At 42.7% G+C, this 13,778-nt stretch overlaps 1 protein-coding gene across 4 annotated transcripts in view; it reads left to right on the top strand.

Moving 5' to 3' along the window:
* The window catches only part of grin1a (glutamate receptor, ionotropic, N-methyl D-aspartate 1a), a 76,637-nt gene that overhangs the window by 20,239 nt on the left and 42,620 nt on the right, over positions 1-13,778 (top strand). The gene's annotated exons all lie outside the window — the stretch shown is intronic.

The following is a 13,778-nucleotide window of genomic DNA, read 5'->3' as shown; positions in this document are numbered from 1 at the left end:
TCAAAGAGAAGACGGCTTTGATCGGGGGGCCACTGGAGAGTCGGCCGTTGGGCTCCTCTCCGAGGGGTCGCGACGTGACGCCTTGTTGCTGAGGCTCAGCCCTCCCCACACCACACACGAGATACGGCACAGACTTTTTCTGCCTTTTCAGATACGGCTGATGCGTCCATTTTAAGTGTAGCTCTGAGCGCTGTATGTAGGTCAACAAAATGCTGATCTTCTTTTGAGCCCAAACAGGCTCCAGACTGGATGCTGCCCTTTAGGAAAAGACACACATACACACACACACACACACACGGAGAAATGCACTCCGTCCAGTAAAATCAAATTGTCTTTTTCCACTGCGATGTTTGTCGCTCTCCGGGGATCTGAGCTGTAAATGTGTGACAGGCTGAAATGAGTCATAAATGTAATTAAGTCAGAAACTGATGAAGCTCTGAGTGGGATGCGAGCCTCGCTGAGAGAAAAGTAAAAAAATAAAAATAAAGCTGCTGAAGTTAAATGAGCGGGATCAGCGTCAGACACATTTGCATGAATCTCGTGAGAGCGTCCAACCTTTAAATGGCAGATATTTTTGTCCAAATCCTCAAGTGGAGAAAATAAGTTTTAAGAGAATCTGGGACATTATGTTCCAGAAGGTTTGTTTTTTTGTTTTGTTTTGTTTTCCTAACAGGGCAGCAGAACTTGTAGAAACTGTACAAACATCCATTTTTAAGTAGGTTTTGAGTGCCTACTACCTACAGCCAGAAGATGTAAAAAAAAAAAAAAAACAGTATCTGAGATGAAGAGACACCCAGGAGGAGCTTATGGAGTCATGAGGTTGCAAGACAGAGGTGTTTGGTGATACTGAAACCTATGCAGGACAATGAAGGTCCAAGTCTTCTGGGTCCTGGTGCTTGCTGTCTTACTGTATGTTTGACCCCGTGGTGACCACCAGTGACAGAAGATGAAGACTGGAAGTTGTGGTACGAGGTGTCTATGGAGGATCAACTCGCAGGTGTCTCAGTGTTGAGGACCCTGGGTCCAAGTCTTTAGGACCCTGTTGCTTTCTGTATTCCTGCACGGTTGTGAGACTTGGATATGTACGTAAAGTCCAGATGTCTTTCATACGAGGTCTCTTTGGAGGATCATAGGGTACCGCTGGAATAACTTTGGGTCAAATGATGGTTCTTTAGGGAGACTCAGAAGAAGTGCATCAGTTTCATTGTGAGGAAATATTTTGGGCATGTGACACATTTGTCTGGGCAATGGGCCCAAGTTGCTGGTGCCTCAGTGTTGAGGACACTAGTTTCTGAAGAAGACCAACGACACACCACGCCCCAGCAGACAGATGGATACTTTGGTGATGTGGGGATGGACATGTCTGCACCTTTTGTTTGACATTAACTATGCTACTGAAGGAGGCTGTTGTGTGGGGGATACAGCAATGCGTGGCAAAACGCATGCCAGGCCTGACCGAATAAGAAACAATACAGCCAGACTGTTCTCCTTTAAGTGGCACTATTCTAAATGTTAGGCCGTTGTCCCGATTCTCAGTTTCAACAACTTCTCTTTCAGAGATGTAGGGAAATGACAAGGAAACTGTCCATTTTTAATCATGTTTGCACACCAAAGACAAATCAGGTCAAGTCCGGGAGCGTGTGCTGGTGCCACATCTGCCATCCGGGCAAATGGAATAATGAGAAAACTAAACTTCTTGTGTTATGTGAGTGGTGTAAACCCACACAGTGCAGCAAACAACATCTCAAAGTAGTGGCAGATAGAGAGATGTCCACTTTGGAGAACTGGGGAGGGACCGGTTGTCTGCCTTGGTGGTTGCCATCTAGGACATAAGGCAATTCAGTGTGTAGGTAGGTGGGTTGTGGGTTGTGGTGGGGGGTGGGGGGGGGGTGCTGAGAAGGCTGAAAACAGGATTTTCAATTGTGAAGTTCTCTGGTGTGGCCAATCTTGGGGTGGCTACAGTCAAACTGATACCACCCAGAAATCTTTGAGTACCTCTTAAGGAATTCTAGCGAAAGCTCAGGGAATCGACTTAAGTCCCTTCTACTATAAGGCTCTAATACAGGGGTAGGCAACCTGTTCCAGAAAGAGCCATGAGGGTGCAGGTTTTCTTTGCAGCCACTGACTCCACCAGGTGATTTCACTGATTAACTGATTCCATCTGCTCAAAGTGATATTAATCAGTAAAATCACCTGGTGGAGTCAGTGGCTGCAAAGAAAACCTGCACCCTCATGGCTTTTTCTGGAACAGGTTGCCTACCCCTGCTCTAATAGATGCATATTATCTGTGACTACAGACAGCACCACTCCCAAGACCATCATTTCCCAAACTGCTGGGTCGTGACCCCTCATGGGGTCAGCTGATATACAAAGTTACTTATGAAAAAAGATGAAAATAAATCAGAATATAGATTTTAAAACAGAAAAAGCTGCTTTAACTCTACTTTATGATTATCTTTCAATATCAACACAAGATACAAAAGACACAAACATTAAAAATAAGTTGCATCAACTAAACGCATGAGCCTGAATGAGTGAGACCTGTAATGTGTTCTCCAAATATGTAACACCACAATCATTTTTATAAGAATATTTTTTTCAGTTTCAACATAATAAAACATCAGAACAATAAAACCAAACCCCACATCCGTAGAACAGTGAAATAAAATACAAGTACAATAAAATGTACGACTAGCTGATATCATTAAAATAACTAAAATATGTATTTAATTGTATTTATTATTGATTAAATTTCATTATTTAAAACAATGTAGAGTTTTTGAAGTTATGATTTGGTCTTATGATTGGCATTTGCTGTTCAAGCTGTATTTTTTAGGTTGTGATGCTGTGGCTGAGTAAAAAAAAACAAACAGGATATTTAATGTTGGCCTCTTGTTTGTACTGAGGTCACGTATTCAGAAGCGTCACCACCACCAAAGAGTCAGAGAGCAAATTACTGCCGATGCAACATGAAATATTAATGTCTGACTGGGATACAAAAATAGATTCCTCAGAAAAGCTCCTGAAGGGGAAAAATGGTTTTGTTTTTTTATTATTTGTCTGCAGTGGTGCAGGAATATTGCTCATGAAGAGGTTTTCTGTTCCTCTTTAAATTTGTCAACGATGCACCGATGCTTTAAGGGTTTTAGATGAGACTGGACTTGAATTAAAATATCTGTCTAATCGTCGGCTGCCTTCATGAGGATGTTCCACTTGTTCCGCACTTAGTTTTATGCCGTTTTCATTTCACATCTTTTATAATATTGCCAATTTTTACAACATCTTCCAGACGAATTTGGCAGTGGATATCAATACGTAGTTGTATTAATAATGCACAGTTATATTTGTATATAGTGCCTCTGATTGGTCATTCTAGGTCATGTGATTATGATGATTATTATGATTATAATGCCATGTAGTACTTTTACTTTTGTTTTCTATCCATATGTAGGGCAGAAATGACCTTTTGAAGTGATGATCTGAAACAGTTTGTCTGGTTACAAAATATTTGTATTTATCCATTGTTATGATTATTGTCATATATACATTTTATAGTTGACGTAGGAAATAAAACAGACAATCTTTAACACATTTGAACCCAGACCACTGGCTCAGAGGTCTTATGCCCTCCAACTTACACCATAGCATATCACATGCTGCACTTTAAGGATGATGTTATATTTCTTGTCCACTGTGACTGGATGACACATGAGTACTGCTAGCTTGCTAGCTAGCTTAATCCGGTGTGCTATGCTAGGAGTTCTCACGACTACATATGTCTTCAGACAGACATTGGAACTTCTTTTGTGTAGAATTGCTTGGTGTCTTACATTGACATAAAAAAAAACCCAAGCTAGTTTTGTCTCCAATCTCGATCAATGGAACATGTCATCACATTTCCTTGTATACTGATGATCTATTACTGTATGTGGATAATGTGACCCAATCTATCCCTCGGATACTTGTTATTTGTTATCTGGCTTTAGTATAAATGGTAGAGGGTCCGCCATGTTGCACCTGATCAATGCCATAGCCTGTGCACCTGTCCCTGTGAACATCCCAGTGGTCAAACATTTCACTTATTTGGGCGTTGAGATCTTTCCATCAGTTAGCACTACTGCCAAATAGGAGAATACCCTCAATACAATTACTTCAGATTTAAATAGATGGGCTTCACTTCCCAATTCTCTATGCAGCCGAGTCTCTATAATTAAAATGAATATTCTCCCAACGGTTAATTTTGTAAGCTCAATGCAGATTATAATTGGAGGGAAGTCTGGTCTAGCATATTGTTGGCCTTTAGAAACTCAGATCACTAACAGATCCACTTTAATTTTGTCCACAGAACTTATATGACACCAAGAAGCTTCGCTCCATGAAGCCCATTTCTGATCCCCACTGTAAACTATGTTCTCTGAACAGTATTGGAACCTTCTATCACATGATTTGGGACTGCCCTCTGGTGTCTGTGTTCTGGGCAATGGTTGCCTCCAATCTTTCTAAATTGTTTGGGCTTAATGTTCCATTATCACCTGTCATATTCATTTTCAGTGATCTGTCTTCCCTTGGGTTGTCACTGTCTGATCGCCATACCCTGCTGGTTGGTTTTGCAGCAGCCAAGAAACTGGTCACCACAAGGTGGAAGCCACCGCATGATCTTTTACGCCAGGCTTGGCTTCTTACGTATTTGGACATTGTACACATGGAACTGTCTACAGCCCGAGTGCATGGAGCACAAGAGACTACTATTGAAATGTGGAACTCAGTCTCTGTGAAACTGAAGAATTTATTAGATTGAAAGGTCACTGAAGCTGCTTTGTGTTGTGCGTCAAGGTCCCTGAGGTAGGTAGGTGGGTGGGTGGGAGGAAGGGTTATTTATTCATTTATTTATTCATGATTTCAGATTTAGTTTGAGTTGCTGATTATTTTAATTGAATTTATTGGGTTATGTTTATTTCATCTTGCTGATTACTCTTACTTTTTGTTAATGTAGCTAATTTCAATTTTGCCATGCTTTCACTTTTCTTTCTCACAACCCCCCCCCCCCCCCCCCCCCCCCCCCCCCCCCCCCCCCCAAGCTATCTACATCCTAGGTAATACCCTAGGAGCTCTTTTAACTAAATTTGATGTTGTGTGGGCCGCCAGAGGGCGCCCTGCCTGAAGTGCGGGCTTCAGGCACGAGAGGGCGCTGCCGCCACGGACACAGCCGGGGGGTGACAGCTGGTCAACTCATTATCTCATGACAGCTGTCACCCATGTACACTTCATCGTACTACTGCATAAAACCCGGACGTCATCTCCACCTCACTGCCGAGATATCATCTACCTGTGAAGGTAATATTCTCTGCTGTATCTGAACTTAACACTGACTTTATAGTCTGAACTTCTTTGCAGCCGTTTTCCTGTGGGTGTTGCCTTATCTGTGGGATTGGCGTTTTGGTGTGATCAGCGACGGCTTCGCTTCACACCCCAACCAGATAAGTGGTTAACAGGAGCTGCACGAGTGTGTGATTAGAGGTGGAGGTGACTTCCACCTTCTGACTGTTTTTGTTACTGGGTGTGCACACACCCACATCTCACTGTTTGTGCTCCTCGCCAGCAGTACCAGATCCGACAGTCGGGGACGGTGATCACCTGGGAATTCGGGACTTGGCGGCTCCAGTATTCACCAGGTTCGGTGGCGGCGGAAATCGTGTGGTTCCGGCTCTTCTCAGGACAGATGTCTTCTATCCTCGAGCCTGCCCACACGTCACCTTTGTGTATTGACTGCTATCAGATTCTGAGATTGTCTGTATATTCGTTGTGCACATTCACAACATTAAATTATTACCTTTTGGCTCATCTATTGACCGTTCATTTGCGCCCCCTGTTGTGGGTCCGTGTCACTACACTTTCCCCAACATTTGACTTCTGACAGATGTTGGTGTAGAGTTGCTTGGTAACTTACTTTGACTAAAAAAGCAAGGTATTATTGTAATTCTCTGGACTACGTTTGACTACTAAAAGATGAAGGAGCTACTTTTAGTGAAAAGGTGGTTGGTGACTTACTCTGACACCAAAAAAAAGATATCTAGCCACATCCTAGGGAATATTCTCTGTATTCATTGAACAACATTCATTTTGACTTTTAACAGACATGGGAGCTATTTTTAGTGTAATGTTATTTGGTGACTTGTGCTGCGTTGACACATAGGCAAGACGCTTTCCGAATGTCATATTCGCATCATTCTTGGCACATTCCTGACATTCTTAACGTGAGTTAACACATCTGAATAGGTTTCTTAATAGTGCTTGTTGGTACGTGATCATCATGATTTTCGTGGAGCATGTTTTTGGCTGTCAAAAAATCTTCCACGAATGTCACGCATCACCCTCATTTGCCACATGTCGTAGAGGTCACAACTGAGCATGTTGATCCGTCTTGATTAGTGGTGATCCTTAATAGAGCGTGACAGCGTTCTTCTGTCACGTGCGCACAATTAAACCCTGCTGCACCGCATTCAGTTTCACTGATGCAGTATGCTGAAGAAGGACAGTGATGCCTAGTCAGCTAAAAGTCTTGTTCCAATGCTCAGCATGCTCCTGCAGGTGTTCCACCTGCTGCTGTGCTTGATGTTTGGGAAAACGAGTGAGACGAGAGCTGCGTGGAGCCACACATCTGGCTCTCTCTGTCTCTTCCTCCTCTCTGCGCCACTCCATGGCACAGAGCCCAACTAAGTGTGCAATCAAAATGTTCTTCTGCTGTGGATTTTGAGGAGCAAACTGGAGAGATCTGAATTGTTCAGCAGCTGATGGTAGGATGAATATGGGTGTGTGTGTGGAGACAATTTGCCTCATTCACAATGTGACAGAACGTAACAATGTGCGCAACAGGACGGACCGTGTGTAATAAAATGTGCCATTAATCGTAACGCGTGGTAACAGGTTGCAGCAGTTCCTGAGAACACCTGATGCCTCTGCCTCAAATAATCACATTCGTAATCAGCGGCCAAGAATACATAGTTTGTGGCATTCGAGACTTGTTGTCATTATGTGTAAATGCAGCATTATTTTGAGACCCAAATCTCTGGCGTACAGAATTTAAGCCTGAAGGTACAGTATGTTCATATTATTGCTGTCTTGTACTCTCCATGCTGCATTGTTCCAATGAGGTCTTTATTGCCCTTGAACTACTGGTGGAAATATAGTTCTTTCTGCTTTGTACCTATTGCTAAATATTGCTGGCATTAACCATATTGCTAGCCCAACAACAGGCTTCAACCTCATGTTTATAAGAAATGGGACAGCTGAATTTGAAAGCAGGCATTCACCAGTGCAGGGCTGCTTTTTTCTTTCTTTTCTTTTTTTTAAACCCTGGTCTTCACAAGAAAGAAACTAATTTTGTCGCTGCACGATTATGTCCTCAATGTTCTTTGCAGTATGTGAAGGTTGAAAAAGTGGGACTATTTTGCACAGCTGGGAAGATTTTGCACTCCTGAAACTGACCTCCATTTCGAAGCGAAGGGCATTGTGTTCTTCTGGATTCAGAATGAGTCTGACATCTCAACTGCCTAGAAACCTTGAAATTACTTTCTCTTTATTGGTTTGGGGTTTGAGTAAGGATGAATGTTGGAGTTTAATTTCTCGGAAATGCATGAAATGTCTCAAAATGCGAAAATACTTCTAGATCTGTGTGATATAATTTTGTGCACTTCTGGAAGTCTTGTTTATTATAATTCAGTCCAGTTCCCAGTCCAGTTCTTGAATTTTCATCTTTTCATACCGTGGGAAACAGTTATTAGTAATTCTACAGAGTGTGCAAAACTGAACAAACTTGGAAGATTTTGCACTCCTAAAACTGACCACAATTTCTGGAAGGGTCCTACATACTTCTGGATTAGGAAGGAGGCTCCTAAATGATGTCTGAGCTGCCTGCCAATACTGCACTCTCGCTTTCATGGTTTGGGGTGAGGGTTTGGATTAAGATCATGGTTAGAGCTTAATTTCTGTGAAATGCACAAAAAGTCATAAAATTTGAAAATAAATAAACAAACAAATGTTTATATCCTTGTAATGACTTTGTGCATATCTGGAAGTCTTCCACAATAGCAGAAGTCTTATATGGCACATGTGCATGTTTCTTCTAAATCTGCCAGCTAAAACCTATTTATTGTCATGAATTCATTTGTGAAAATAAACTAAAAATAAACCCAGATGTTTTTGGAATATGTGAACTTATCCATGAGACTGGAGGAAAATCATCATGTTTGGATAACATTTAAAGGAATTTTGACATGCAACTTCAGGATGAGTCAAATGAACAAATGAGCTTGTGTAATATATTTTTGCAGTTGAAGTGAGCAGAATAGTTTCTGGACAGGAGTATTCGTGAGTTTGCTTGCCAGCCTGAATGATGCGCTGATGCGTGGTCGGTGTCGACTTTGTCAAGCAACAGAAACAGGCCCAGGGTACACTGAGGTGTGAACTGTGAAACCAGGTGGCTGTGCAAGATGCACCAGATCCTGTGAGGCAGAAAGATTCTGCAGAATGGCTCTGTGTGTTCAGCAGCACTCCTCAATTCTACCAGAATGACTCAGGAGGAAAATTACAGTTAATCATTTTTATACATGAAGATAATGTAGATCTGGCACTGGTCCCCATCATGGCAGAGTATAGAGTTGAGATGATCACAAATCCTGTCGATGGAAACATCAAGTGCAGAGCCTACCCTCAGTCAGAGGACAGGGATCAGCGGTGGGGTGGAGGAGGGGATGTCTTGTTGGTGATCTGTAAACAATGAAAGGTGAGTGAGATCATTGAAATTTTAAGGAATGTGACTGGTTTGGTTGAGAGCTGATGACTAATAGGAAACACCTGCTTCATTTAGAGATTAAAGCTGATGTTAATTAACTGATTCTGAATGACTACTTAAAGATCTGAGTCTTCTGGTGGAACTTACGCTGTGCTGAATTGTTTACAGTCATACAAAATCTGACCAGAAACCAAAATGGTCTCAATTCTGACATCACCTCAAATGAAGTCTGGCCTGTTCAGCAAGTAAGAATTAATAATCAGGAATATTTTCCAGTCTTATTTTATGTCTTATTGGGCTTGAGACCAGAGGATCATTAGTTCAAATACCAGCCTGACCGGAATATCCCCAAGGGCCCTTGGGCAAGATCCTTAATCCCCTAGTTGCTCCCAGTGTGTAGTGAGCACCTTGTATGACAGCACCCTGACATCGGGGTGAATGTGAGGCATTATTGTAAAGCATTCTGAGCGTCTGATGCAGATGGAAAGTGCTATATAAATGCAGTCCATTTACTATTTATTTCAAAAACATTCATGCATGATAGTCACGAAGTACATCTTATTCATAAGCTTGTTGATTAAATTCAAGACTTTGAACCAGTTTATGGAATGAAAACCAGAAACATTTGGTATTTTGTCAGGAACGAAATTGAAACCAGAAACTTTGTATTTATTTATGTTCCAGACCAGAACCGTTTATTTAAAATAATGGTAACCAATAAATACCATTAATTTTTTTCGTTCTTGATAAGATTTCCATTTACAATGACCTAAAGAGGACGTCAGACTCCGTTAATGCTCCACACCCAAACAGTTGGTATAAACTTGACAGAAGAAGACGACGACAGCCCAGTGAGGTTCACTTCCGCTTGTTGTATATTTTGGTTGTTGTTGGTGGGACAAAGTGCTGTCGTGTTGTACCTCATGCTGAGGAATGCACTTGGAGCATACAAACACTGAGGGACTTCTTTAAAAACATTGCATTTGTGCACTAATATCCACGATAAGGAATTAAAGTATTTCCCAGACGTAGTTTTCCAAAACAAGAACTTTTTCTCAGGCTGTGATGATGAATCTGACTGAAACTAAATAACAGGTTAAGACTTTATATTTACTCAGTATGTGAATGGTTTTAATATTTTAAACGGTCAAATTGTATGAATGGTTGTGTGAGGACTGTAGCTTTAACTGCTAAGCCAATCAACCAGCAGGCAGCAGTGGGATTGCGCAGGCTTCTCTGCGAGACGGACAGCGTTATTTAAAAATACACAAACACACTGCTTCGCTTTAAATACACAATAAGCCCATCTCAGATGATCAGCACTGACCCTTTCTCTTCAAATTTTACTCAGTGCCCCATTTTGAAAAGTTTCTGTGTAGGCTCTCAGTTGTCCAGGTGGTTTCCATAGTAGAGAAGCTTGAATCTTCGACTGGACTGGGTTGCTTGACGCAAGGACTTTTCGCTTCAAATCGCAGAAGCTTCCTCAGCTAAAATTCTTGCTCTGGAAGCCTGACTTCTGTCTGACTCTTGTAGAGAAGAATAAAACAGAAGTCAACAAAAGCTGGAGTTTTAAACCTAACCAGACCCCTCCTACAGAGAGGCAGACTGCTATAGGCTAGTGACTAAACAATAGCTCTGATTAACAACTATTGTGCTCTAGTTAGCACACCTAATGACAGGACAGCTGTCCCTCTAATGATGGGATGGATGCCTTTCTGATGACTCCCTTGATGATGTGAATGACTCATTACCATGAACAAAAGACTGAAACTCCTTTGACCTGAGTATCCCATTGTAAACAGGAAATAAAGCGTGTCTCAGACCCCCTCCCTGGTTAAGGCTGGGTTTCAAACGTTTTACAAAGAATGCCTCCTTGACCCCTCTCTCAAACCATTTCTTCTCTCTGGCTAATATTTTAACTTCCTTGTCCTCAAACGTGTGGTTACTGTCTTTAAGGTGGAGATGAACCGCAGACTGAGGTCCACTGGCGCCCTCTCTGGGGTGCTGGTATAGCCTTTTGTGTAAAGGTTGCTTCGGTTCACCTATGTAGTGTTCGTTACAGTTTTCCTGACATCTGATAGAATACACTACATTGCTCTGTTTGTAACTAGGGATCATGTCCTTAGGGTGAACTAATTTCTGTCTCAAGGTGTTAACCGGTTTAAAGTAAACTGGGATTTTGTGCTGTCTGAAGATCCTCTGTAGTTTTTCCCCTACTCCTGCTAAATAAGGGAGAGACACTCCTCTTCTTCTTGTCTCCGTCTCCTGTCTATCTGGTCTCTTTGTTCTCTGGGACTTCTGCACTTTGTCCAGGGACCATCGTGGGTACCCACATACTGTGAGGGCTTTCCGGACACGTTGTTGTTCTTTAGCCCTTCCCTCTGCAGTTGTGGGCACCTGTAGGGCTCTGTATTGACGCATCCTGATCACCCCGAGCTTGTGTTCAAGGGGGTGGTTTGAGCCAAAGAGCAGATATTGGTCAGTGTGAGTTGGTTTTCTGTAAACCCCTGTCTGGAGCTGCCTGTTCTCTCCAATCGTAACATCACAGTCCAGGAAGGCTAAATTGTTGTTTCTGGCATCCTCACGTGTGAACTTGATATTGGCGTCCACCGAGTTGATGTGTTCTGTAAAGTCCTCAACTTTCTGTTGCTTGATTTTAACTCATGTGTCATCAACATATCTGAACCAGTGACTGGGAGAGATGCCCGTGAAAGATGTCAAGGCTGTCTTCTCCACTCGCTCCATGTACAGATTGGCCACAATGGGGGATACCGGAGACCCCATCGCACAACCATGAATCTGTCTGTAGTAATTCCCCCTAAACAGGAAATATGTGGTGTTGAGGCAGATCTCCAAGAGTTGGCAGATGTGGTCTGGTTTGAGTTTGGTCCTTTCAAGTAGAGACACATCCTCCAGCAGTCTCTGCCTCACAGCTGAGACAGCCTCAGCAGTGGGGATGCAGGTGAACAACGATGTCACATCAAATGACACCATAGTTTCATCTGCCTCCAGCTGTAGGTCCATTATCTTGTTCACAAAATCTTGTGTGTTCTCCACATGGTGGTCTGAGTTACCCACTAGAGGAGCCAAAATCCACTTGAGGTACTTGGCCAAATTGTACGTGATGGAATCTGTGCTACATACAATAGGCCTGAGTGGCACGTCATGTTTATGGCTTTTGGGCAGTCCATAGATGCACGGAGTGGCGTCCCCAGGGTACAGTCTGTAGTATGTCTGCCTGTCGATGAGTCCCTCTTTCTCCAGGTTTTGGAGGTAGCTAATGATTTTCTTCTTATAGCCGCTCGTGGGGTCTCTCTTCAGACGTTCGTATGTGTTGGAGTCACTGAGCAAGTTGTTGATCTTGGCCTCGTAGTCCGATGTGTTCAGGACCACCGTGCATCCGCCTTTATCCGCTGGCAGAATAAGGATGCTTTGGTCCTTTTGCAGTGCTGACAAAGCTTTCCGTTCTTCTCCTGTGATGTTGGACGGAGGAGGTTTAGCACTGTTCAGCACTGCTGTGACTCTTAGTCGGAGGTCCCCAGCTTCTGACTCTGACAAACTGTTATGTTTAATGGCTGACTCTACTGCAGTGATGTAATCTACTGTCAGTATATGTTTAGGGGTCACTGAGAAATTTAGTCCTTTAGCGAGCACATCCTTTTCTGTCTGTGTAAGAACCCTGTTGGAGAGATTCTTTACCCAATTTCCCTGTTGTCACTAATTTGTCTGGGGGTATCTTTAAAAATACTCCCACTGAAAGTACGCCTTTTCTGCACTAAAAGGTTGTGAAACTTCCTGATTTGCCGCTCCTTACTTTTTAAATGCTCAGCCATTTGAATTTTAACTATGAACTTTGTGATCTTATTATGGGCCTCTTCCCTCACTAAAGTTTCTAACATTTTGTGCAGACTATCCAGATTATTTTGGAGGTCTAATATTTTAAAATGAAGCCTTCTAATTCTAAGACCCAAAATCCTCCTAAGGTAACTGTGCTGGATCTTTTCTGCTGTGTGACCTGCTTATAGTGTCTTTTGCTTCATGCATTTGGGAATAACATTGTTTTGTTTGCATCTCAGGTTAAATCTTAAGTGGTTTCTAAAGTTAGCTATCTTTTTAGCAGTCTTTTCCAGCTTACGTACCAGTGCCAGGGCCTCATGCCCACAGTTGGTCGCAATGTTTCTGTGTAGGCTCTCAGTTGTCCAGGTGGTTTCCATAGTAGAGAAGCTTGAATCTTCGACTGGACTGGGTTGCTTGACGCGAGGATGTTTCGCTTCAAATCGCAGAAGCTTCCTCAGCTAAAATTCTTGCTCTGGAAGCCTGACTTCTGTCTGACTCTTGTAGAGAAGAATAAAACAGAAGTCAACAAAAGCTGGAGTTTTAAACCTAACCAGACCCCTCCTACTGAGAGGCAGACTGCTATAGGCTAGTGACTAAACAATAGCTCTAATTAGCAACTATTGTGCTCTAGTTAGCACACCTAATGACAGGACAGCTGTCCCTCTAATGATGGGATGGATGCCTTTCTGATGGCTCCCTTGATGACGTGAATGACTCATTACCATGAACAAAAGACTGAAACTCCTTTGACCTGAGTATCCCATTGTAAACAGGGGATAAAGCGTGTCTCAGACCCCCTCCCTGGTTAAGGCTGGGTTTCAAACGTTTTACAAAGAATGACCCCTCTCTCAAACCATTTCTTCTCTCTGGCTAATATTTTAACTTCCTTGTCCTCAAACGTGTGGTTACTGTCTTTAAGGTGGAGATGAACCGCAGACTGAGGTCCACTGGCACCCTCTCTGCGGTGCTGGTATAGCCTTTTGTGTAAAGGTTGCTTCGTTTCACCTATGTAGTGTTCGTTACAGTTTTCCTGACATCTGATAGAATACACTACATTGCTCTGTTTCTGAGTCATTCACGTCATCAAGGGAGCCATCAGAAAGGCATCCATCCCATCATTAGAGGGACAGCTGTCCTGTCATTAGGTGTG

Source organism: Thalassophryne amazonica, chromosome 17 (assembly GCF_902500255.1).
Source record: "Thalassophryne amazonica chromosome 17, fThaAma1.1, whole genome shotgun sequence".
Classification (NCBI taxonomy): domain Eukaryota; kingdom Metazoa; phylum Chordata; class Actinopteri; order Batrachoidiformes; family Batrachoididae; genus Thalassophryne; species Thalassophryne amazonica.
Note: the sequence above shows the minus strand (reverse complement) of the source record. Positions and strands in the feature narration are given on the sequence as shown.